The sequence below is a fragment of the Elgaria multicarinata genome, chromosome 1 (genome assembly GCF_023053635.1).
Source record: "Elgaria multicarinata webbii isolate HBS135686 ecotype San Diego chromosome 1, rElgMul1.1.pri, whole genome shotgun sequence".
NCBI lineage: Eukaryota > Metazoa > Chordata > Lepidosauria > Squamata > Anguidae > Elgaria > Elgaria multicarinata.
Window position 1 is genome coordinate 5,478,721 of NC_086171.1, and position 25,647 is coordinate 5,504,367.

The following is a 25,647-nucleotide window of genomic DNA, read 5'->3' on the forward strand; positions in this document are numbered from 1 at the left end:
CTGGCTCGCTCTGAATGTAATTCTATCTTTGACGAACATCAGCTATGTTGGAATTGTGGGCAAAATTTAGAGTAGGTGGTGAAGGAGATTAACTTGAGTGCCACATACGAGAGGGGAAAACGCAGACACCTGTTTAAGAAAGACCTCGACTGTCAGTCGAAATTGGCAGAGGCACAGAAAGGACAAACAAGAGACCAAAATATCCCCCATCGATGAAGGCTGATCTGGGTTGGGTCTTGGCAGTTCATAAATCTTTAGCGTCGTCGGAGAGTGAGAAGGATGTATGTGTATGTGGGAGGGAGAGAGAGAGAGACGTTCATTGATTCACTCCAGCTTCCAGGAAACCTGCAAAGTTTGGTTGATTTTGTAATATTATGGGCTGTCCAGTAGAGGGAGGTGCAGCCCAAGAGTTGACCTCACCCCGAAAGAACATTGGTGGGTTTTGTGAACGTAACACACACAAAAAAGAAATAAAATAAAATAAACGAGAGAGTAATCATTGTAGACTGAAGTGTATAATTCTCTGCGAAATATCCTTTGCTATATTATCCTTTGCTAGCCTTTTCCAGCAGGCCTACTCAGATTAACGTAAAATCAAGAATTTTAAAGATGTGTTGATTCCTGCACTAATGTTCCCTGTCTCGATCCAAAGGGAGAGGAGGGTAAGAAATTATTATTATTATTATTATTATTATTATTATTATTATTATTATTATTATTATACTAGGCAAAAACTGATTATTCCAATATCAGCGGCAGTAAGCCTATATACACCAGTTGCTGGGGAACATGGGCGGGAGGGTGCTGTTGCACCATGTCCTGCTTGTTCATCCCTGGCCGATGGCTGGTTGGCCACTGTGTGAACAGAGTGCTGGACTAGATGGACCCTTGGCCTGATCCAGCATCAGGGCACTTCTTGCATTTTTATGTTCTTAACCTGACACATTGGACTACAACTCTTAGCATTCTAACTAGCATTCAAGAGGCAGCTGGACAACCATCTGTCAGGGATGCTTAAGGGTGGATTCCTGCATTGAGCAGGGGGTTGGACTCGATGGCCTTGTAGGCCCCTTCCAACTCTGCAATTCTTTGATTCTATGATTCTATTGGGGGGGGGGGTTAGTCCAATGTATCCGGAGGCCACCGGGTTGGGGAAGACGGGTTTAGATTATGAACCGAAAGGTAGGAACTATTGTGTTTTTATTCAACTGTAAACTCCGGCTGAGTAGCAGGGTATAAATTAGGGTGACCATATGAAAAGGGGGGCAGGGCTCCTCTGACAGCTGTATTGAAAGGGGAATTTCAGCAGGTGTCACTTGTCTGCATGCAGCACCAGGTAAATTCCCTCTTCATCACAGCAGTTAAAGCTGCAGCACTTATACTAGAGTGACCAGATACAAAAGAGGGCAGGGCTCCTGCAGCTTTAACGGTTGTGATGAAGAGGGAATTTCCCCAGGTGCTGCATGCAGACCAATGACACCTGCTGAAATTCCCCTTTCTATTCAAATGTTAAAGATACAGGAGCCCCTCCAAACACCCTTGTAGCTTTTCCTTTCTGATTGTGATTGAGCGTGGTGGCCTTGTAACATCTGTGGGGCCGGCCTTCTGCTCGAGTTCGAATTCCACCCCTTCACTTGCTTTATGCAGAGTCAGACCATTTTAACTTAAATTTAAATTTTACTGTTCTAACTCTGTATTTTAATCTTATATCAATTTTGCTGCCTGGTTTTATCCTGGTTGTGCTTTTTATGTTGTATGTTGTATTTGTGTTTTTAACCTGTTGGTTGTTTTATTATGGTTTTAATTTTCGTGAACCGCCCAGAGAGCTTCGGCTATTGGGCGGTATAAAAATGTAATAAATAAAATAAAATAAAATAGTCTATCAGACTTAGCACTGCCAACTCTGGCTGGCAACAGCTCCTCGAAACCTCAAGGTGGGGGTCTTTCTAAACCCTGCTACTTGGAATGATTTTATAACCGGAAATGCCACATTTTGGGAAAGTGTGTGTGCGTGTTTATGTGAATGGTTTTGCATGTTGTAGAATGTATTTTAATGGTTTTTAATATTTGTGAACCACCCAGAGAGATTCGGCAATAGGGCAGTATAGAACATGAATGAATGAGTGAATGAATGAATGAAGTGCTCTACCATTAAGTTCTGGGCCCTCTCTGGGCTTCATCTCCTGTCTCTCAGGGGGCAGTTTGTCTGTCTGGGGACATGCAAGATCATGCCTTTTTTGTGGATATTACATGCTGGCATCACACTTCCAGGACACTTGCTGGCAAAGTAGAGGTGCAAGTTTTGCAACCCAAATTTCATGCTGCATGCCGGTAGGGTGACCATATGACCAGATTTGCCCAGATTTGCCCGGATTTTTGATGGCGAATCCAGGAGGGGGAGGGGAAATCCAGATTTTCCCCAAAGAGCAGCTCTAATGGGAATTAACAAAAATGCTTATAACTCCGTCATTTTTTAAGATAAAGACATGAAACTTGGCACAATGGTAGCTCTTAGGAAGGGCTTTAGTCATACCAAATTTGAAACAGATCTGTTCATCCATTGATTTTTTAGGATTTTTTTTAAAAAATGAGATTTTAAAATTATTTTTTAAACTGTCATTTTTAAAGATAAAGAGCTGAAAGTTGGCACCATGATAGCTCTTAGGTAGAGCTTTAGCCATACCAAATTTGAAACAGATCTGGGGCCAGTAGCAAACCCTGTTAACAACAACAGCAGCTTGCAATGGGTGAAGATAGAGTCAGAAAAGATATTTGAGGGAAGGGGAGAATGTAACACACAGAGTATAGCAAAAGCTTCAAAGTACAGCAAAACCTACAAAAGTAGGAGTGAGTGAAGTTAGTTTCAGATACATTGAATCTCTCACTTGTTCTTTATTTCAGTGATTTTAACATTAAGATGTTATGTAGAACAGATTTGTCTTAAATGTGTGCTGTAAAATCAGACATGTGACCAAGGCTATGTTCGGGTGGGCATGCCCCCTTGGTACTGGACACGCCCCCTTGGGGGGCGACCAAATTGTCCTCCTTTTTGGTTTCCAAAATATGGTCACCCTTTGCATGCATATAGTTATTCTGAATTTACATAATTCTGCATCTTTTCCCGGCTTCTTTCTTTCTTTCTTTCTTTCTTTCTTTCTTTCTTTCTTTCTTTCTTTCTTTCTTTTATTCTTTGGCCTCATCTACACCAAGCAGGATATTGCACTATGAAAGTGGTATGAAAGCGGTATATAAAAAACAGGAGCCAAGCAGGCTATAGCAGTATGAAAGCAGAATGTGTCAAAGGGCCCCAACAGTTGTCAGTGCACTTCAATACCAGTATAAAGCAATAGTGTGTCTCCTGCCTTTTGTATACCACTTTCATACCACTTTCATAGTGGAATATCTTGCTTGGTGTGGATGATGCCTTTCTTTCAATTTGATGAGCATATTCTAGGGATGGGTTCAGTTTCGATAAGAATTTCCCCAATTTTGCAAACTTCTACATATTCCAGAACAAAAAGAACTTGAGCTATTTTCTTTTCTTTTCTTATAAATGAATGTGGGAGATAAACTAACACTGACAGGGCTTTGAGTCCTGTGATCTTAAAATTCTAGGTTTAAATCCCTACATACTCAACTAACTTAGTGCGCAATTTGGGTCACCACGTCATCTTATTTCTGGAAAGCCTCTTCATCTTGAAGAGCTATATGGCAGGGAGATATTGTACACCACAGTCCTCTCCATGCTGGGAATAGCTGTACCTATAGAATTTGGCCGGTGTAGATTGGTTGGACTCGATGGCCTTATAGGCCCCTCCCAACTCTACTGTTCTATGATGCTGTGATAAGAATTTCATGGTTCACTTGTCTTTTTGCTTCTTTTAAAAATCTAATTGAAGGTGTTTTATTCTGTTTTTATTTTATTTTATCTTGTACACCACTCTGAAATTTTGAATGGGGAACGGTATATAAATGTGACAAACAAATAAATAGATAAATACATTTTGATATATTTTCTATATGAATTTGCCCAAAATGTGATTTATTTATTTATTTTTAAAAAGTAAATGTGTTAGGAAGCAAAACTGGCAGATTTGCTCATCCCTACATTATTCTCACAAGCCTGCTACCTGCTCAGGATACTTACCTGTGACAGCAAATAGGACGTTTCTGCCCCAAAAGTCGCAGATGTTTGCAGCACCCCAGGCCCTGCCGACAGTCTTCTGATCCTGATTGGGAAAGTTGGGCTGCTGTCCCTTGGAATTCCTTCCCTAGCTGACCTTATGCCACCTTCTCCCAAGAAGCCGCAAGTAAAACATTTTTGAGCTCCTTTGAAAAGGGTGTGTTCATATAAAAATGAAAATATTGTGGATCGCTCCTTTCTTGGGCTTTCCTGCCTCCCACCCCACACCCACCAAGATCACAGGGGATAAATTATGCTTGTGGCCTGCCACTCAGCTTGAAAACCTAGCAAAACATGTCTATAATGTCACCAACATCCCGTTTGCAGGATTTATAGCACCGGCCGTAAGCAATACTTTGCCGCTTTACAACGGGCTGAGGCTGCTCCTTCGGGAGCTTCTTCACACATCCCATTTGCAATATCTCAGAGACTCTACTGACCGCAGCTGCCTCAATAGAAGTTTAGCTTCCAAATCGCATGAGGTACTGGTTCCCCTTTATTCAGCCCTGGTTAGGCCTCATCTTGAGTCCAGCGTCCAGTTCTTGAAGTTTGAAGTACCAAACTTCAAGAAGGATGCAGACAAGCTGGAGGGGATTCAGAGGAGGGCAACGAGGGTTATCAGGGGTCTGGAAACAAAGCCCTAAAAGGAGAGACTGAAAGAACTGGGCAAGTTTAGCCTGGAGAAGAGAAGATTGAGCGGCAACATGACAACACTCTTCAAGGAGTTGAAAGGTTGTCACACAGAGGAGGACCAGGATTTCTTCTCGATCCTCCCAGAGTGCAGGACACGGAATAACGGGCTCAAGTTACAGGAAGCCAGCTTCCAGCTGGAAATCAGGAAAACCTTCCTGACTGTTAGAGCAGTACGACAATGGAACCAATGACCTAGGGAAGTCGTGGGCTCTCCCACCCTAGAGGCCTTTAAGATGCAGCTGGACAGCCATCTGTCAGAGATGCTTTAGGGTGGATTCCTGCATTGAGCAGGGGGTTGGACTCGATGGCCTTATTGGCCCCTTCCAACTCTACTTTGATTCCATGTAAAGGGCAGAGACCCGGTCCTCTGAGATGGCTTTTAGCCATCTCTCGTATCCACAATGTGGCACATAGTGCTTTAACATCGTAATCCTATTCTTCTTCACTGTATGAGAAATTCATTTCAGTTCATTTTTGATCAGGATTTACCTACTTCGCACCTTCCGGATCAAACATGAACATGGCCACAATCTTCGGTTGAAGTCCACGTATTTCTGACCTTGCAGTGTGATTTGCAGGCTAAGAAAATGCATTTGACAGCATGGGTACATTTGGAAAACGTCCATGAAAAATGCCTCGTTTGAAATATGTGACAAATGTGCTGTAATCAATGGGAGAAAAATGCATACATTTCAAAGATGTGCACGATGCATCCATTTTGGCGGGAAATCTACATAAATACACACAGATTTTCATAAATACCCACCGCCCAGAGAGCTTCGGCTATTGGGAGGTATAAAATTGTAATAAAAAAAATAAATACAATAAAAATAAAATGGAGGAAGAAAAGAAAAAGCTCACATTTTGGTATGAACTTGATTCAAGATGGAATTTGGAGATTTTTGCCAAGCTTGAGTTTTACTGATTTGGACATCCCTACTCTTCCCATCTCTTAGGACGCCAGGGGTTTTCATCTACTCTATGCACAATATTAAGATTCTGCACACTGGCTATCCAAATACTGCACAGAAAAAAATGGAATTCTACAACCTATATAAATTATGCCAACATGTACATGTACCTCTCCATTATTTTGCCATTGTTGCTGTTTTGCATAGTTTGCTCTAGCTTTACTAGTCATGAGGAGGAGCAAGGCATTGCAAACCACACATCTTATTCCACCACCCTTCGGGTTTCTAAAATGTTGGCACTTGCCTAGATACTTCCAAGCATTTTAAGGTCCATCAGAGCTAGAAATTTGCTTCCTTTTCTAAGTGGAGGCTAAGTTCTTTAGGATCTTGAATTCTGTGCCCAGTATTACACTCTGTCGTTTTTCTGTGCTCACAGAAAGAGTGTCATCACATTGGGGAAAATCACGTTTCCTTACCGTCGCTTCTCTGCCCACGCATTTGTCCCTCGTTACTTCCTCTTTCGAAAGAGGAAGTAAACAACGTGCACATGGCCCATTCAGTGGGTCGTTGTGATCGCGCTGCTTCTCCTGCACACAGCAGGAGATAGCAGCAAGTTCTGTTGTTGTTTTTATAAAAGTCAGATTAAAAGGGGTCTCTTTTGCTATGGAAAAATGAGTGGGAGGAGTGGGAGGCATATGGGAGGCAGATGTTGTAATCTAAAGGATGCATGCACATCCGTAAGTGGGCAATAGCGAGTGGGTGATAAAATGCTCAACTGATGAACCTTAAAATCATGGCATACAGGCACACGCATGCACAAAGACCTAGATTTAATAGCACATCACCTAAGGCATGTCTAGACGAGGGGGTAGAGGGGTATGATCTTGTGATTTTATTATCACAAACCTCGTGATTTTATTATCACAAACCTTGTGATTTTATTATCACGACCGTCCCCCTCATCAATTATTATTATTATTATTATTATTATTATTATTATTATTATTATTTATTTATTTATATAGCACCATCAATGTACATGGTGTTGTACAGATTACACAGTAAATAGCAAGACTCTGCCGCATAGGCTTACAATCTAATAAAATCATAGTAAAACAATAAGGAGGGGAAGAGAATGCCAACAGGCACAGGGTAGGGTAAGCAGGCACAGGGTAGGGTAAAACTAACAGTATAAAGTCCGCACAACATCAAGTTTTAAAAGCTTTAGGAAAAAGACAAGTTTTTAGCTGAGTTTTAAAAGCTGCGGTTGAACTTGTAGTTCTCAAATGTTCTGGAAGAGCGTTCCAGGCGTAAGGGGCAGCAGAAGAAAATGGACGGAGCCGAGCAAGGGAAGTACAAGCGTGTCCGATGTCCAGGAAGGAAGAGGACTTCGTGCCTGCCATTTTGTTTTGTTTTTTAATCTATTTATTTATTTATTACATTTTTATAACACCCAATAGCCGAAGCTCTCTGGGCGGTTCACAAAAATTAAAACCATAATAAAACTACCAACGGGTTAAAAACACAAATACAAAATACAGTATCAAAAGCACAACCAGGAAAACCCATGCAGCAAAATTGATATAAGATTAAAATAGAGTTAGAACAGTAAAATTTAAATTTAAGTTAAAATTAAGTGTTAAAATACTGAGTGTAGGAGCGCTCCTACGAAAAAAGTAAGTTTTTTTTTTTTTTTTTTTAAAAAACACACCTCCTGATCCCACCATCCCACCCACAATGAGCACAGAGCTCCGTGCCCGGGTCCCAGGTCCTCGCGGTTACTCGCAAGGAGCCAGGACAAAACCGCAACGGTGGACCACACGTCCCATGGTCTCGGGATCATCCCAAGATCGTGGGGAAAAAATCGGAATGAAAGGGTAGGGTGATATCCCGGGGCAAGGAAGGGATCATCCCTCCCTGCTCCCGGGATGCCCTGTGCATCATGTGGATGCACAGGGATGATCCTGGGACAATCCCTGGGATATCGCCCCGTCCAGACATACCCCTAGAGTCACTTGAGGCATTAGTTCTACCTCGTGCTTGTAAGAAAAAAATTAGCAAGGTGCCTATGGACTATACCTTCTGGGCGTGGACAGCCAAGGATAGGGTATGTTTCCAGTTGTTTTTATTGTAATGTAACCTTTTATAGGACACCCTGGGAACCTGTTGGGTGAATAAAAAATACGATCTCTGAGGACACAGAAGAGGCTGGCAAAATTGACTATGCGGGCTGGGTTGATGGAGTTTGTAGTCAAACACATAGAATCATAGAATAGCAGAGTTGGAAGGGGCCTACAAGGCCATCGAGTCCAACCCCCTGCTCAATGCAGGAATCCACCCTAAAGCATCCCTGACAGATGGCTGTCCAGCTGCCTCTTGAAGGCCTCTAGTGTGGGAGAGGCCACAACCTCCCTAGGTCACTGGTTCCATTGTCGTACTGCTCTAACAGTCAGGAAGCTTTTCCTGATGTCCAGCTGGAATCTGGCTTCCTTTAACTTGAGCCCGTTATTCCGTGTCCTGCACTCTGGGAGGATCGAGAAGAGATCCTGGCCCTCCTCTGTGTGACAACCTTTTAAGTATTTGAGGAGTGCTATCATGTCTCCCCTCAATCTTCTCTTCTCCAGACTCTTCTCTGTAAGGCACTGGGTTTGGGGAAGGCTAGAATAAGGTGCAGTCAGCCATCAATAAGTGCCCAGTCAGCGCTTCCCAACTGCCTCCCAATGACGTCTTTGTTCCATCCTGATCTTCTTTCATCTCCACGTAAGAGAAGTGGGTCCGGCGGAACTTTTGCTCTGATGTGCTGTCAAAGGACATCATGTTCCCCTTTTGGCTGCTGAAAAGCAAATGGGGTGGCCAATGTGGACGGGACAAAGGCCAATGCTGTCTTCGGAATGATCAGAGCCTCAAGTGGTCAAAGGGTTTCATTGTTACCCAAAACGACATTAGCCGTTAGTTCCAGTGAGATGTTCAGATCACCGTCTCGTGCCAGAGGTCCAGAAAGCGCTTATGATGAGTCTATTGAAAACCAGGTTTTAGAAAAATCAACTACTGAAAGGGGATCAACGATGTCGTGATGTTCAGAGCAGGAATTGCAGTGCGGACATCAAAGAATGTTCATCAACATCCTATCTTCTGAAGGGGAAGGCTTACTCATAGAAGCTTGAAAATCAGAGCGGCTGCCAAGAGAGGAGGAAGATCAAGTTTGGAAGCTCAAGTCCTTGTACTCAGTCCAATAGGTGTGAGCTGATGTGTTGGAGAGAAGCTCAGTTAGGAGAGAGAGGGAGATGGAATGGGCAGATAAGTGTTTAGAAGAAAGGAGGCTATATGAAGGAGGGCTGTGCACGAACCCCCAAACTGCGTCGTGGCCTGATCCAAAACTTTTGGATTGGGCCTGAACCACTTTGGGTCGATCTGACCCTCCCCTGCTCCACGGAGCGAGATCCAGAAGGGCGGATTGAGATTTTGCCCACCCTCCCTACTTACTTGCCTCTGTGGTGGATGGCAGTGGCAGGTAAGTGGGGAAGGGGGGACAAAATGGAGGCTGAATAAGCCCCCCTGTCCCCTTACCTGGCTCTGCCGCTATCGCTGCACAGACTGCGGCGGTGGAGCCAGGTAAGTCCCCCTCCCCCCACTTACCTGCCTCCATCGCGGTCCAGCGTGATGGACACAGGTAAGCCCCCTCCCCCCCTTACCTGGCTCCACCGCCATTGTCACACGGACTGCGCCACCGCCGCCAGGTGAGCCCCCCCACTTACCTGCGTTTGGAGCTCCGGATGGAGGTGAACCGCTTCACCTCGATCTGCAGCTCCCCCGACCCGATTCGGATCCAACTTTGGCAGAGAAGGATCGGGTCACTCCACTCCAGACTCACAATCCGAATCGGAGCGGAGCACAGCCCTAGTATGAAGACATGGCTGGAAATTTTTGCACTCTCATTATCTTCTCCTAATCTTGGATGTTCATGAGCTGGAGGACATTACTTATGAATTAAAGAAAATTACTCTGCACATGAGCGGAGGCACTGTCTTTACTGCTCCTTCCAGTGCTTAGGCCTGAGTATCAGTACTGAAGGAAGGCTCTGACGATCAACTTGGAGGTTCCTGTCCAAGGGATTGCGGTGGGACGAGCCAGGATGAGTCATGACTTCTTTGGAAACTTTCTGTGATTCCCTAGAGCGACTCAGCTCATAATTCAAGAAACATGAGCATGGAAACAAACAAAGGACCTTGCTGGATCAGACTGAAGATCCATCTAGTGCAACGATCTGTTTCTCACAGTGGCCTTTCAGACCCTACACCTTTCAGAAGACCACAAGCAGAACATGAGTGCAATATGCCCGGTGATTGGTATTGAGGGTCAGGTACTCCCTGGACATCTGAAATTGCCTTATACTATGTCGATGGAGGTTGGTGGCTCTGACATCAATGGGGCGCTGAATCAGTCAGATCCAGTCAGAACTCTAAAGGAGCTATCCAAACTCTTCGTCCTTCTGTTATTTATTTATTACATTTATAACCCGGCTTTTTTCCTCCTTAAGGACCTCAAGGCGGTGTACATAATCCTCCTCTGTTTTATCCTCACAACAGCAGCCTTGTGAAGATAGGCTGAGAGTCTGTGACTGGCCCAAAGTCATCCTGTGAGCTTCTATGGCCAAGTGGGGACCAGAATTCAGATCTCCTGACTCCCAGTCCAACACTCTAACCACAACACCACACTGGTTCTTAGACACCATGTCTACTCCAGCCTTCCCCAAACTGGTGCTCTTCAAATGTTTGGGGCTACAACACCCAGAATTCTAACCATTGGCCATGCTGGATGGAGCAGATGGGCGTTGGGGGATCACCAGGAAGAGGAAAGCGGTTTTAGTCTGTCTCTCTGAGAGGCCTTTTCTTCGCTGAGGGGAGACAACCAAAACTTGCCTCTGGGCCCTTAGACATGCAAAGCAAGCCTGGTCTCTCTGCCATGGAGTTGCCTTCTCACTTCTGTTTCAGGTCATCTGAGTAAGTTGAAAATGATTATTCCAAGTTAGGTCCTTCACGTGAGCTTTTCCCTGTAGCCCTGGGGGTCTCCAACCTGGTCTATACTGGCACCTCTCTTGGTGCCTACTAGGTTCTCTGCTCATCCTGATTTTAATTTTATTTCTTAAGTTTATTTATTATTTATTTATTTATTTATTTATTACATTTTTATACTGCCCAATAGCCGAAGCTCTCTGGGCGGTTCACAAAAATTAAAATCATCATAAAACAACCAACAAGTTAAAAATACAAATACAAAATACAATATAAAAAGCACAACCAGGATAAAACCACGCAGCAAAATTTTTCTTTTTTAGTTGGGAGGATGGCATGCTATGAAGTGAAGGGCTGCCTTCCAGCCCCATCTTTATTGGGTTTCGGAAGAGGGTTGTGTTTGTTTGTTTGTTTCAGAGCTCAGCCTCCACCTCATTCTTGAACCTAAGTTCTTGGGCCAGTCACTTTCTGCTTTGTCTCACCAGTTTTTTTTTCTGGGAAATTAGTGTTTTGTGACTGGATATGCTCACCATGGTAACCATTTTGTAAGAGTGCCCATGACATCCCCTCGACATTCCAAATGTGCCCACTCACCCTAAAAGGCTTAAGCCCCCTGTAATTGTAGGTGTTGGAGAGGTTCCTTCTGAGATGCCTTCATGCCCTATCAGAAACTCTGCAAAGTGTTTGGACAGGGAGGAGGAGGAGGAGGAGGAGGAGGAGGAGGAGGAGAAGAAGAAGAAGAAGAAGAGGAAGAAGAAGAAGAAGTAGTAGTAGTAGTAGTAGTGGAGGAGGAAGAAGAAGTGGAGGAGGAGGAGGAAGAGGAGGAGGAGGAGGAGGAGGAGGAGGAGGAAGAAGAAGAAGAAGAAGAAATAGTAGTAGTGGAAGAGGAGGAAGAAGAAGAAGAAGAGGAGGAAGAGAAAGAGGAGGAGGAGGAGGAGGAGGAGGAAGAAGAAGAAGAAGAAGAAGAAGAAGAAGAAGAAGAAGAAGAAGAAGAAGAAGAAGAAGAAGAAGAAGAAGAAATACATTACTAACATATGTGGGAAGAAGTCCAGGCAGGAAGCAGCTGGGCATGCTGCAGACAGAGCGGTTGTCTCCTGGCCCAAACATGCTCTCATGGATGGTTCCAAAGTTCCTTCATGAAGCAATTTGTCTACCTGTCTACAATGAAAGGGATCAGGGCAAAGAAGAGAAATGTTTCTGACAACTTACTCAGCTCCTTGAGTCACCTGGGACAGCTCTCATGGGGGAGAGGTTTCGTGTACGGGCATGGATGTAATATTTATGTATCCTGGAAATTGTAAGAAGAGAGAGAAAGAAAGAGATGATTTAAGAACCAGATAGGCCACCCATGAGAACCTCAGCAGTCAATGTTGTAAACTCAACCAGATTATGGTGTTCTACGACAATCGTATGCCAAGATACAAGGATGTTTGTTCAGGTTGGTGTTGTCAGACATTCAGCCCAGAGGGTGGGTGAGTACCTTGGGACTGTCTAAAGACACGGGGAGGTGGGTAAGAAGCTGGAAGACATTGGGCAGTCTGAAAGCTAGAAGCCTGGTGTCACAGGAGAAGGTCCTCCTTCTTTAACTGCATTACGTCTACTGTGAAGCACACAAGTAACATTTCTCTTCTCACCTTCCCACCATTTTGTGCTTCACAACTGTGTCAACGTTCCTGATAGGTTAGACCGAAAACAACAACACAGAACTCTTTGCTATCCCTGATTAAAAGAAGAAGGAAACACTGAGCTTGTGCAGTTTTGCATTTGAAACTCATTTAAATCATGGCACAGTCAGGACTAGTATACACAGCTACTTGGGAGCAAGTATCCTTTTCTAGTAGGGGTGTGCACGGACCCCCCGCTCCGCTTCACTTGCAGATCCGCCATTTTTCGGATCGGGTCGCTCCGCCCCGCCCCCGCTCCGCCCACTTCCGCTCCGCTCCGCCCGGAGCTCCGGATCCGGATCCGGAGCTCCGTTTCCCCCCCCCCATAGGCTTGCATTGAAAGCTAAAAAATTATACAACTTTTTTTCTGTTCAAGTTAGAAACCTCATGTTTGGCACCATGACACCTCATGGGGATATACACACGCACGCCAAGTTTCAAAGCAATCCCATCATCCCCTGATTTTTGGCGAATTTTTGAAAATCGGGCACCCCACACACAACATCCCTGCGAGGTGTGTTAAAAAACACGGGGAAAAGCCCGTTCAGATGAAGAAAGAGAAGTTTCCCAGAATCCCAAGTTACCTGTTTTGCCTATGCCCTCCTCCAACTTTGGGATCATCATGACCGGGAGCTGACTCTGCCCCTCAGCCCTTTGAAAAAGGTATTTTTCCCGCCGATTTTTTTAAAAATTCTAGCCCGCGACCCGTACGATGCAGAAAGTTGAGAGTGGTCTCAAAATGACCCCCATCCACGACTCTCTGTGCACAAGAATTTTCAGAATGATAGCTTAAACCCCCCCCCAGTTATCCCCAATTCTTTCCCTCAATGCAATCCTATGGGCGAAAAGCCGAAAACGCAGTTTGAGCCGCGCGGTTGACCCGATTTTCACAAAAATATAGCCCGCGACCCGTACGATGCAGAAAGTTGAGAGTGGTCTCAAAATGACCCCCATCCACGACTCTCTGTGCACAAGAATTTTCAGAATGATAGCTTAAACCCCCCCCCCCCAGTTATCCCCGATTCTTTCCCTCAATGCAATCCTATGGGCGAAAAGCCGAAAACGCAGTTTGAGCCGCGTGGTTGACCCGATTTTCACAAAAATATAGCCCGCGACCCGTACGATGCAGAAAGTTGAGAGTGGTCTCAAAATGACCCCCATCCACGACTCTCTGTGCACAAGAATTTTCAGAATGATAGCTTAAACCCCCCCCCCCCAGTTATCCCCGATTCTTTCCCTCAATGCAATCCTATGGGCGAAAAGCCGAAAACGCAGTTTGAGCCGCGCGGTTGACCCGATTTTCACAAAAATATAGCCCGTGACCCGTACGATGCAGAGAGGTGAGAGTGGTCTCAAAATGACCCCCATCCACGACTCTCTGTGCACAAGAATTTTCAGAATGATAGCTTCAAAAACAACGTAGTTATGCGCGATTATTTGCCGCAATGCAATCCTATGGCGAAATGTTTTCAAGATGGCGACCGGAGCGCTCCGCCTGAACTCGGAGCTCCGAAAAATGGCCGCTTCTCTTCGCCTTGCTTCTAGGGGGTCCGCGGTCCGCTCCTACTCCACCTCTGGGTAAGGCGGAGCAGGCCAATCCACTACTGCTTCTACGCTCCTAATCGGAGCGGAGCACATCCCTATTTTCTAGTATCCTTTTCTGCCAGGCGAGCCTCGTCAGGGAGATCGTTCCATAGTCTGGGGGCCACCACCGAAAAGGCCCTGTCCCTCGTTGCCACACTTCGAGCCTCTCTCGGAGTAGGCACCTGGAGGAGGACCTTAGATGTTGAACATAGTGACCGGGTATATTCACGTTGGGAGAGGCGTTCTGTCAGGTATTGTGGTCCTGAGCCATGAAGCTGATTGGTGGGAGATTCAGGACAAGTAAGAGGAAGGACTTCTTCACACAGCGCATAGTTAAATCATGGAACTCACTCCCACAGGATGTAGTGATGGCCACCAATCTGGATGGCTTTAAAAGAGGGTTGGATAAATTCCTGGAGATGAAGGCTATCAGTGGCAACGAGCCCTGATGGTTGTGTGCTATCTCCAGTATTCGAGGCAGTAAGCCTGTGTGCACCAGTTGCTGGGGAACATGGGTGGGAGGGTGCTGTTGTACCATGTCCTTCTTTGTTGGTCCCTGGTTTGACAGCTGGTTGGCCGCTGTGTGAACCAGAGTGCTGGACTAGATGGGCCCTTGGTCTGATCCAGCCTCAGGGCGCTTCTTACATTCTTATGGCATTTGCGGCAGTGAGACCCAGGAGGCCACATCTTCCAGCCGCGTGGCTCCCCATGGAGGTGGCACAGCGGTTGCGGCAGCAAAGGTAAGGGAGCGTGTACAGGGGTGGGTGATGGTGGTGGTGGATGGGGCGGAGGACAGGAGGAAATAATGTGTTTCCCCGCTTCCGGCAGCGAAAGAGCTTGCCCCTACTGCTCTCTGGTTGGACATTTTGGGGGTCCCCCTGGTCTGCAGGGGTCCTGGAGAACCTTCCCTAGTCAAACCATCACCCTCAGCATGTATTCCTTAATATGCATATTATGCAAAGACTTTCCATCACACCTGCACGAACATTTGGTCGACCCACCAGACACTCGATGAAATCACTGCGTGGGCTGGTCATGGCGAAAGGCCCCCGCCCCACCCCCGCCCCACCCCCCTGGGCCATGCCCAGAGTAGCCCAGGCAAAGAAACAGAACTTAGTGCATCCAGAAGCCTGCGTTTTCCCGCATCTGCCGAGCAGACGTGGGCCGAAAAGTGCCGGGAGGGAGAGAAAAGAATTTGCGAAATGAAATGCCAGCTCATGATTTTGACACATCGGCCGATCTCCCCCCACCTATAATTCTTCCCTCCTGCAACACTTTTGAACAATTCCACCGCCGCTGAGCATATCTTGGCTTTGGGCCAGCCTTCATATCACGTATCCTGCAGGCATTTCTCTGCCACATGGATACCACGATTCTTAGTTACAATGGTTTAAAAATGCAGATGGACGCCGCGGTCTATTATCGAAGGGAATGGAGAAAGTTGGGGGCCGTTGGAATAATTTGGGGCTGGCCTGATAGGGAGGCATGAGAGCCCAAATTGTGCCCATAAGCTATCTCTTCTAAGGCAGTCATTGTTAGGGACAGAGGCAATGGGAAGAGATGGTTATTTCTTTGTCCTGCTAAAATGCTTTTATCATTCCGTTTCATTAAAATGCTCAAGGCATCTAATCTCACAGTTTAAAACAGGCGTGTCAAACCTCATTCAACATGAAGAGCAAATACAATTTTGGACCATCGCAGAATTCAAAGGGACCTCGGAGATCATTTAGTCCAACCTCCTGCTCACTGCAAGGTCTACACTGCAGGGCGCAGCTACAGCATCCTTGACAGATGCTACTTCTGCTAAAAAGAAATACCTCCAGTGAAGGAGAACCCACCACCACCTCTGTTCCACTACTGAAGTGTTCTCACTGTTAGGAAGTTTCTCGTAATGTTTAGTAAAAAAAATAAAACACCCACACTGCTTCTGTGCAACACTCTCCTGGTTGGTTCTAGACCTGCACTCCGGAGCAACACAGAACAAGTTGCTTCCACCTTCCGCACAAAAAGCCTTCCAGATATTTGAAAGCTGTAATCATTAGGGATGTGCTCCGCTTCTAATCGGACCGGAGAAGCAGTAGCGGAGCGGGGGGCTTCGCCTGCCCTTAAGGCGGAGGCGAAGAGGATTGGGGGGCTGGCGGAGCGTGGCGAAGAGGATCGAGGTGAAGGCGGATCCTTCGCCTCGATCCGGAGCTCCGCCGGAAAGGTAAGTGGGGTTTACCGGGCCCTGCCGCTGTCGCTGTCGCCCATGCGGCGACGGCAGCAGGGCCCGGTAACGCCCCCCGCCCTCCTCTCCCTTACCTGCCTCCGTCCACGGTCCGTCAGCGTCTCCAATTGAGCCCATGGTTCCAGCAGGAAGTCTGGGCCGCACTTGCGGCCCAGACTTCCTGGTGGAACCACGGGCTCAATTGAAGACGGCGACGGACCACGGACGGAGGCAGGTAAGGCCCCCCCTCCTCCTTACCGGGCTCTGCCGCCGCATGGGAGGCGATGGCGGCAGGGCCCGGTAACCCCCCCTATGGGGGGGGGACCGGAGCTCCGATCCGGATCCGGAGCTTCGAGCAGAGCGGAGTGGGCACAGGCGGAGTGGGGGCGGGGCGGAGCGGGCCGATCCGAAAATGGCGGATCTTAAAGTGAAGCGGAGTGGGAGTGCACACCCCTAGTAATCATGTCTCCCCTTGATCTTCTCTTCCCCAGGCTAACGATGGCCACTTCTTTCAACCGTTCCTGATAGGACTTGGTTTCTAGACCCTTCACCATCCTGGTGGCTCATTTCTGGATGTGTTGCAACCATGTTCTTCTTAGATGTCCAGAAAAGCTCATGGGTGGGTGGGTGGTGGGTGGAATCAAAGGCAAAAGGGGGTGGGGGGGGTCCACAGTGCCACACACTAAGCCTTAGGAGAGGGATTTAAACCTTTTCGAATGAGGGAGAAACTGCACAAAAACTGGGAAACCAGTAAATGATTGGTGGTTGGGGAAAAGCCCCCCCCCCATGCCGGATTTGGCCCACTGGCCTGAGGTTCAACCCCCATTGTTTCAATCAATCACAATTTAAAACACTTAGACATCAGCAAAAGCCGCTGATAAAATGAGAAGGCAATGAGGGGGGAAAAATAAAAGCCCCAAAGACTTCCAGGACTAGAAAGTCTTCAGCCAGGGTCAAAATGCCACCAGGGATTGCGCTGAGTAGACTTCCTGGAGAGGGAATTCCACACCCTAGACCCTGCAACAGAGGCCATGGCTAGACTAGGCCTATATCCCGGGATCACCCTGGGATCATCCCTGTACATCCAAATGACACACAGGGGATACTGGGAGCAGGCAGGGATGTCCAGCTGGACATCAGGAAAAACGTCCTGACTGTTAGAGCAGTATGACAATGGAACCAGTTACCTAGGGAGGTTGTGGGCTCTCCCACACTAGAGGCCTTCAAGAGGCAGCTGGACAGCCATCTGTCAGGGATGCTTAAGGGTGGATTCCTGCATTGAGCAGGGGGTTGGACTCGATGGCCTTGTAGGCCCCTTCCAACTCTGCTATTCTATGATTCTATGATCTCTCCATTTTCCTGGGATAATCCTTAGGTCTACCTAAGGCCACTGAATGCCCTTTCATGCATTCCTGCTGGCCATGCATCAGAGATTACTTCTAACACCAGACAGAACCATAGCTGGTCATCTCCAAAAGAGGACAAGAAGCCACGTTCTAATCTGTACAAAGTTTCTCCTATTACCTTAGACAGGATTCTGGCCATGTAACAAAGGATGGGAGTACTGTGTACCAAAGTGGGGTGTTGCAGCAGGGTGGGAGTGAGAAGCCAGCACAGACGTACAGGGCCAAAGAAGCTTACACTGACCCTGTTTAGATGACATGCTAAGGCATGGTGGTTAAGCATTTCCAACCATGATGGCTACATTTCCGGCTGGACATCAGGAAAATCTTCCTGATTGTTAGAGCAGTACAACAATGGAATCAGTTGCCTGGTGAGGTTGTGGGCTCTCCCACACTAGAGGCCTTCAAGAGGCAGCTGGACAACCATCTGTCAGGAATGCTTTAGGGTGGATTCCTGGATTGAGCAGGGGGTTGGACTCGATGGCCTTGTAGGCCCCTTCCAACTCTGCTATTCTATGATTCTACATAACTATGGTTTAAACACACTAACCCTTTGCTGGAAAAGGGTTTGTGGCCTAACCATGGCTTAGAGTGTTGTCTGAACAGGTCCAATACGTAGTTATTAGAATTTCAAAAAAGGACACCATGAGAATCAGGCTCTTGTCTCCATCTCTCTAATCTGGATTCCTGCCATTTCAACTAAAGGTGGCCATCTCTCTCTCTCTCTCTCTCTCTCTCTCTCCCCCACCTACCTCCATGCCTTTAACATGGCTGAAGACCTTTTTATTTTCTCAGTATTTCAACGTCTAATTTAACTTAAATTTAAATTTTGCTGTTTTAATTCTGTATTTTAATCCTATATCAATTTCTGCTGTGTGATTTTATCCTGGTTGTGCTTTTTATTAGGGATGTGCTCCGCTCCGATTAGGAGCGTAGAAGCAGTAGCGGATTGGCCTGCTCCGCCTTACCCAGAGGCGGAGTAGGAGCGGACCGCGGACCCTCTAGAAGCAAGGCGAAGAGAAGCGGCCATTTTTCGGAGCTCCGAGTTCAGGCGGAGCGCTCCGGTCGCCATCTTGAAAACATTTCGCCATAGGATTGCATTGCGGCAAATAATCGCGCATAACTACGTTGTTTTTGAAGCTATCGTTCTGGAAATTCTTGTGCACAGAGAGTCGTGGATGGGGGTCATTTTGAGACCACTCTCACCTCTCTGCGTGCTGTGGTTCACGTGCAATATTTTTTAAAAAATCGGGTCAACCGCGCGGCTCAAACTGCGTTTCGGCTTTTCGCCCATAGGATTGCATTGAGGGAAAGAATCGGGGATAACTGGGGGGGGGGGTTTAAGCTATCGTTCTGAAAATTCTTGTGCACAGAGAGTCGTGGATGGGGGTCATTTTGAGACCACTCTCAACTTTCTGCGTGCTGTGGTTCACGTGCAATATTTTTTTTAAAATCGGGTCAACCGCACGGCTCAAACTGCGTTTCGGCTTTTCGCCCATAGGATTGCATTGAGGGAAAGAATCGGGGATAACTGGGGGGGGTTTAAGCTATCGTTCTGAAAATTCTTGTGCACAGAGAGTCGTGGATGGGGGTCATTTTGAGACCACTCTCAACTTTCTGCATCGTACGGGTCGCGGGCTAGACGTTTTTAAAAAATCGGCGGGAAAAATACCTTTTTCAAAGGGCTGAGGGGCAGAGTCAGCTCCCGGTCATGATGATCCCAAAGTTGGAGGAGGGCATAGGCAAAACAGGTAACTTGGGATTCTGGGAAACTTCTCTTTCTTCATCTGAACGGGCTTTTCCCCGTGTTTTTTAACACAGTAGCCCCACCAAATGCACAAACACAACCTGAAATCATATACTAAGCCAAGAATAAGAGATAGAAAAACACAGCACTGCTCCCCACCCTAACCTTGGGGAACAACTGAATCGATGTGGTGCAAGGGGATGAGCTCCCCTAGGGCATCTCATCGTGGACGTGCTCCCACTCTCTCTTGCACTGGAAGGCCATAGAGCTTCCAAAGAGAGTAAAACGGTGGAGCAATGCCTCTCATGAGTTGAAGTGAATGGTCACTTTTCAGTGGTGGAGCAATGCCTGTTCTGAGTCGAAGTGAGCGTTTTACTTCTTCTCGGAGCTGTGGCTGTCAGTGTCTTGAACTGGCAGCTACTTCCCCCTCCCCCGGGCACGTCCCCCTATTGCTGGTAAAAGACAGATATAGCCTTTTAAAAAAGTTCTTCTTGTTGTTTATTGAGCAACCACTGCTGCTTTTAATTCCACCCCTCCTTTGTTTATTGATTGATTTATTCCATTTTATATGCATTACTGGCTTATCCTTGGCTCACTTCTTATGCCCCAGAAATGCCAGCTGCATGCCTGCCTGCCTTCCCTCCCTCCTCCCCTGCCCCACCTCGCAGGGATGGTGTGTGTGGGGTGCCCGATTTTCAAAAATTCGCCAAAAATCAGGGGATGATGGGATTGCTTTGAAACTTGCATGCGTGTGTATATCCCCATGAGGTGTCATGGTGCCAAACATGAGGTTTCTAACTTGAACAGAAAAAAAGTTGTATAATTTTTTAGCTTTCAATGCAAGCCTAAGGGGAGGGGAAACGGAGCTCCGGATCCGGATCCGGAGCTCCGGGCGGAGCGGAGCGGAAGTGGGCGGAGCGGGGGCGGGGCGGAGCGACCCGCTCCGGAAAATGGCGGATCTGCAAGTGAAGCGGAGCGGGGGGGTCCGTGCACACCCCTACTTTTTATATTGTATTTTGTATTTGGGGTTTTTTTTTAGATGGCTGTTTGTTTTATTACTATGTTCCTCATGGTTTTAATTTTTGTGAACCGCCCAGAGAGCTTCAGCTATTGGGTGGTATAAAAATGTAACAAATAAATAAATAAATAAATAAATAAATAAATAATACTGTATGACAGGCAGAAGTTCAACTGGGTTCATGTAATTGCACTCTGAAACACAGAGCTAAAGATCCCACCCCCAGCTTTGTCAAAAGTTATGGCACGTAGCATGTGGTTTGGCTTGACGGATGGTGGGTAGTGCTGCCATTGTTGGTCCTGGTTGGACCTCAGAAGTTCAGTTCCGTCGGTTTCCTTTCAGTGTGCACCTGAGCATTCTTTCGGTGTGCCATGAACAAATTGAGAATCAGGCAGCTGTCAGGGGCTTGCATGTTGCTGTTTTAGGACTGGCCATTGAAGATCTGGAGCACCACATCTACCAGGCCTATTACAATGAATGGGGGCTGAATGCAGGAGACCTACCTTAGTGGATTGTGTATAATAGGGATGTGCTCCGCTTCTCCTCGGACCGGAGAAGCAGGAGCGGATCAGGGGGCTTCACCTCCGCTTGAAGGCAGAGGCGAAGAGGATCGGGGGAGCTGCAGAGCGTTGCGGAGCGAATTGAGGTGAAGGTGGATCCTTCGCCTCGATCCGGAGCTCCGCAGAAAAGGTAAAGGGGGTTTACTTGGCCCTGCCGCTGTCGCTGCTGCCCGTGTGGTGACGGCGGCAGAGCCAGGTAAGGGGGCAAGGGGGAGGGGGGTCTTACCTGCATCGTCCGCAGTCCTGGGGCTGCTTCATTGGAGCCCGAGGACTAGGCCGCATTTGCGGCCTAGTCTTCCTGTTTGAGTCCTTGGGCACCGTTGAAGTAGCCGCGGGTCCACGGACAGATGCAGGTAAGGGAGAGGAGGAGAAGGGGGTTTACCTGGCCCTGCCACCGCTGCAGACGGCAGCAGAGCCAGGTAAGGGGGCAAGGGGGAGGGGGCCTCTTACCTGCGTCCGTCGCGGCCCATCCCAGGTAAGGGGGAGGAGGGAGGGGGGCCTTACCTGGCGCCACTCCCCACCACTGCAGAACTCCGATTCAGAGCTGGAGCTCTGCAGCAGAGCAGAGCGGCCCCTAGGCAGATCGAGGCGGGGTGGAGCGGGCCCGATCCGCAATTTGCGGATCGGGCACGAAGAGGATCGGGGGGGTCCGTGCACATACCTAGTGTATAACCATTTTGGCAGCAGGATTTTTTTTGGGTGTGTGTGTCATGCACTGTGCCCTCCCCCACCGTGGCCCCCTAACATGAGAAAAGTGGGGCAGTGCATAAATTGCTGACCATTCCCCCTTAGTCGTTCCTGATCTCCATGAATATTCTACGCAAAGTGGAACTAGCTGCATCATCTCCTGCCTTGGTCTCTCGCAAATGCGCAACCCTTCCTCTCTCTCTGGAGCTGGTATAAGATGGTGCCACGTATCTGTTACCTTTCAGACACGAAGGCATTTCTTTCTTAGAAAGAGGGGGAGAAACGCAAAAGGACAGCCGGGGGCTGGGGGAGGGGGGGGGAGAAGGGGGAGAGTGAGCAGGCCGTTGGCAAAGATCCAGGGAATGTAGGGGAGGTTTAGGCTGTAGGAATGCAATTGCCAACCCTTTTCGATCTTCTCCCAAACATTCACGTTTCACAGCAGACTAAATATTTTCACTCGCTGTTGAAGCAAAAGTTTGGGGGTCACAGCATTCGGCTCCTGTTGACATTCTCTTCCTTTCCACCCCCCCAAAAAAAACCCAACTTTATTTACATGTGTGTATGCATATGAATCTAAACATATTTTGGGGGGGGGAGTGATAGAATCACCATTTGAAGAGTGTTTTTAGCAGCGTTGGCGTTAAAACTACTGAATGGGAAACATCTATCTTGTGCTGCTACTCTAATCCTGTCCCCCTAGAAGATCTGTCCCATTGGATCCAGAGGCAAAGTCCTCAACTAATTGGCTGTTAAGGGCAATGAGTAGATTCTGCATTCCGCCATTATAAAGCAGTAATTGAGGAGGGGGTAATTCTAACGTTCATAAAATCGAAAAATTTTCACCAATCTCTCCGAAATTTACAAGTTTCAGAAAGAAGTGTTGGTTTTACATAACCTGAAAATTTCAAGAAGATTGGTGAAAGACTGAGGGAAGGAGGGCCGTTTAAAGTACAAAAGAAAAATAAATGTCTCCCAATCAAAATGACACTGACAACATAGGCTGGCGAGGATATGTGCTCACAGTTTCTGAAGTCAGGAAATCCTTAGTAATTAATCCAGTGGTGGGGTCTTCCTCTTCCTTCCTTCTAGTTGGTGGAATGGCTTTTCTTTTGTAAAAAGAAAATTAATAAAATGAATGCTTGGAGGCGATAATGGGCTGGATGAGGAAAAGCAAACTGAAGCTGAATCCAGACAAAACAGAGGTGCTTGCTGTCAAGGGCTCTGACCTGGGTTTGGAGGTGTGTCAACCGGTTATGGATGGGGCTACACTCCCCCTGAAAGACTGTGTTCGCAGTTTGGGGGTGCTCCTAGATCCGTCGCACCAAATGACAGCCCAGATAGATGCGACAACCAAGAGTGCCTACTATCAGCTTCGGCTGATACGCCAGCTGCACCCCTTCTTAGAGTCAGAAGACCTAAAGACAGTAGTGCACGCACTGGTAACCTCAAGGCCCGACTTCTGCAATGCGCTCTACATAGGGCTACCATTGTACCTAGTTCGGAAACTTCAACTAGTTCAAAATATGGCAGCCAGGTTGGTCACCGGTACATCTAGGAGTGAGCATATTACGCCAACATTAAAATCACTCCACTGGCTGCCAATTAGTTTCCAGGCAAAGTACAAAGTGTTGGTCATTTCCTTTAAAGCCCTAAATGGTTTGGGTCCAGGTTACCTGCGGGATCGCCTTCTCCCGTACTGTCCGCCCTGCACACTCAGGTCCTCTGGGAAGAACTTACTTCAGTCCGCTAAAACTAGGCTGACATCAGTTTCCCAGAGGACCTTTCAGTCGTCCCCAGATTGTGGAACGGCCTGCCGGAGGAGATTCGTAAAATTAACTCCCTGTGTGATTTTAAGGCAGCTTTAAAAACTAGCCTTTTCCGGCAGGCCTATCCAGATCAATGTTAAATCAAGAATTTTGAAGATGTATTGATCCCTGTTCTAATGTTGTTCCTCGCCTCGATCCAAAGGGAGAGGCAGGTAAGAAATTATTATTATTATTATTATTATTATTATTATTATTATTATTATTATTATTTAAAAATTCCCTCCGGTTGATTTTTGATGAATATTTCTTTGCCCCATTAGAGTGAATACAGAGGCCTTTTCCAACTTTAGAGCACACGCGCTCAGTAGCATCACTCCCCCCTATAAACAGGCAACAATGGGTTAGGTCCAGCATCTGCATTCCATGATAGGAAGGGAGAATAGCTCTGCTTACAGAAGATCTCACTGCCAGGTTTTTTTGGGATCCCTCCCCACACACACCACAGCTCACCCCCATTAGCAGGATCTCCTGCCTCTGTGAAAATAGCATTTTCAAGGGGCTGGAGGGGCTGCTTTCAGAAGAAGGGCTCGGAAATACCACCTCCATCAGTGCAGTTGATCCAGGATAAATCTGGATCCAATCCAATGGAAGTTGGGACTGTTTTTTTTAATTAGTCCCACCTTCGGTTTACCACCCCCGCCATAGGCCTACTGAAACAAAAATGTTTGGGTTGGGTGTATGAAGACAATAAGGAAAGGAGCTAATCTGATCTCCCAGAACAGAGATTTCCAACCCATACAGGTCACACCAGAGAATCATAGAATCATAGAATAGCAGAGTTGGAAGGCGCCTATAAGGCCATCGAGTCCAACCCCCTGCTCAATGCAGGAATCCACCCTAAAGCATCCCTGACAGATGGTTGTCCAGCTGCCTCTTGAAGGCCTCTAGTGTGGGAGAGCCCACAACTTCCCTAGGTAACTGATTCCATTGTCGTACTACTCTAATGGTCAGGAAGTTTTTCCTGATGTCCAGCCGGAATCTGGCTTCCTGTCACTTGAGCCCGTTATTCCGTGTCCTGCACTCTGGGAGGATCGACACTTGATCTTAGCCAAAAGGCCGAGAAGCGATGGGGGAGGATCGAGAAGAGATCCTGGCCCTCCTCTGTGTGACAACCTTTTAAGTATTTGAAGAGTGCTATCGTGTCTCCCCTCCATCTTCTCTTCTCCAGGCTAAACATGCCCAGTTCTTTCAGTCTCTCTTCATAGGGCTTTGTTTCCAGACCCCTGATCATCCTGGTTACCCTCCTCTGAACACACTCCAGCTTGTCTGCGTCCTTCTTGAATTGTGGAGCCCAGAACTGGACGCAATACTCTAGATGAGGCCTTGTCCTCCATTGATGATGATGATGATGATGGAAGACAGGCAGCAGAGCTATTCTTGAAGCTCCTTTGACTCTCCTGGTCTTAAACCATTTAGAGCAGAACCTGTTCTTCCTGGACAACAACTCCCATCATCCCCAATGATGTCTGGGGCTAATTAGAATTTGAAATCCAACAACACCCAGCTTCCCCACCCTGGGTTTAGGTCTTTAACACCGCACACTTACACTTACTTAGAAGTAAGCTCCACTGAAAACAGTGAGACTTACTTCTGAGTAGATATGTGTAGGCTTGTGCTGTAAATGTGATTATTACAAGTAGGGGTGTGCACGGACCCCCCGCTCCGCTTCACTTGCAGATCCGCCATTTTTCGGATCGGGCCGCTCCGCCCCGCCCCCGCTCCGCCCACTTCCGCTCCGCTCCGCCCGGAGCTCCGGATCCGGATCCGGAGCTCCATTTCCCCCCCCATAGGCTTGCATTGAAAGCTAAAAAATTATACAACTTTTTTTCTGTTCAAGTTAGAAACCTCATGTTTGGCACCATGACACCTCATGGGGATATACACACGCACGCCAAGTTTCAAAGCAATCCCATCATCCCCTGATTTTTGGCGAATTTTTGAAAATCGGGCACCCCACACACAACATCCCTACGAGGTGTGTTAAAAAACACGGGGAAAAGCCCATTCAGATGAAGAAAGAGAAGTTTCCCAGAATCCCAAGTTACCTGTTTTGCCTATGCCCTCCTCCAACTTTGGGATCATCATGACCGGGAGCTGACTCTGCCCCTCAGCCCTTTGAAAAAGGTATTTTTCCCCGCCGATTTTTTAAAAAA

At 47.2% G+C, this 25,647-nt stretch overlaps 1 protein-coding gene across 1 annotated transcript in view; it reads left to right on the forward strand.

Annotated features, from left to right (window-relative positions):
* The window catches only part of SNAP47 (synaptosome associated protein 47), a 79,432-nt gene extending 62,278 nt beyond the window's left edge, over nucleotides 1-17,154 (forward strand). Inside the window, exon 5 of the transcript XR_010025262.1 lies at nucleotides 17,144-17,154. The gene's annotated coding sequence lies outside the window, so the exon portion shown is untranslated. The remainder of the gene's footprint in view (nucleotides 1-17,143) is intronic.
* The last annotated feature ends 8,493 nt before the right edge of the window (nucleotides 17,155-25,647 follow it).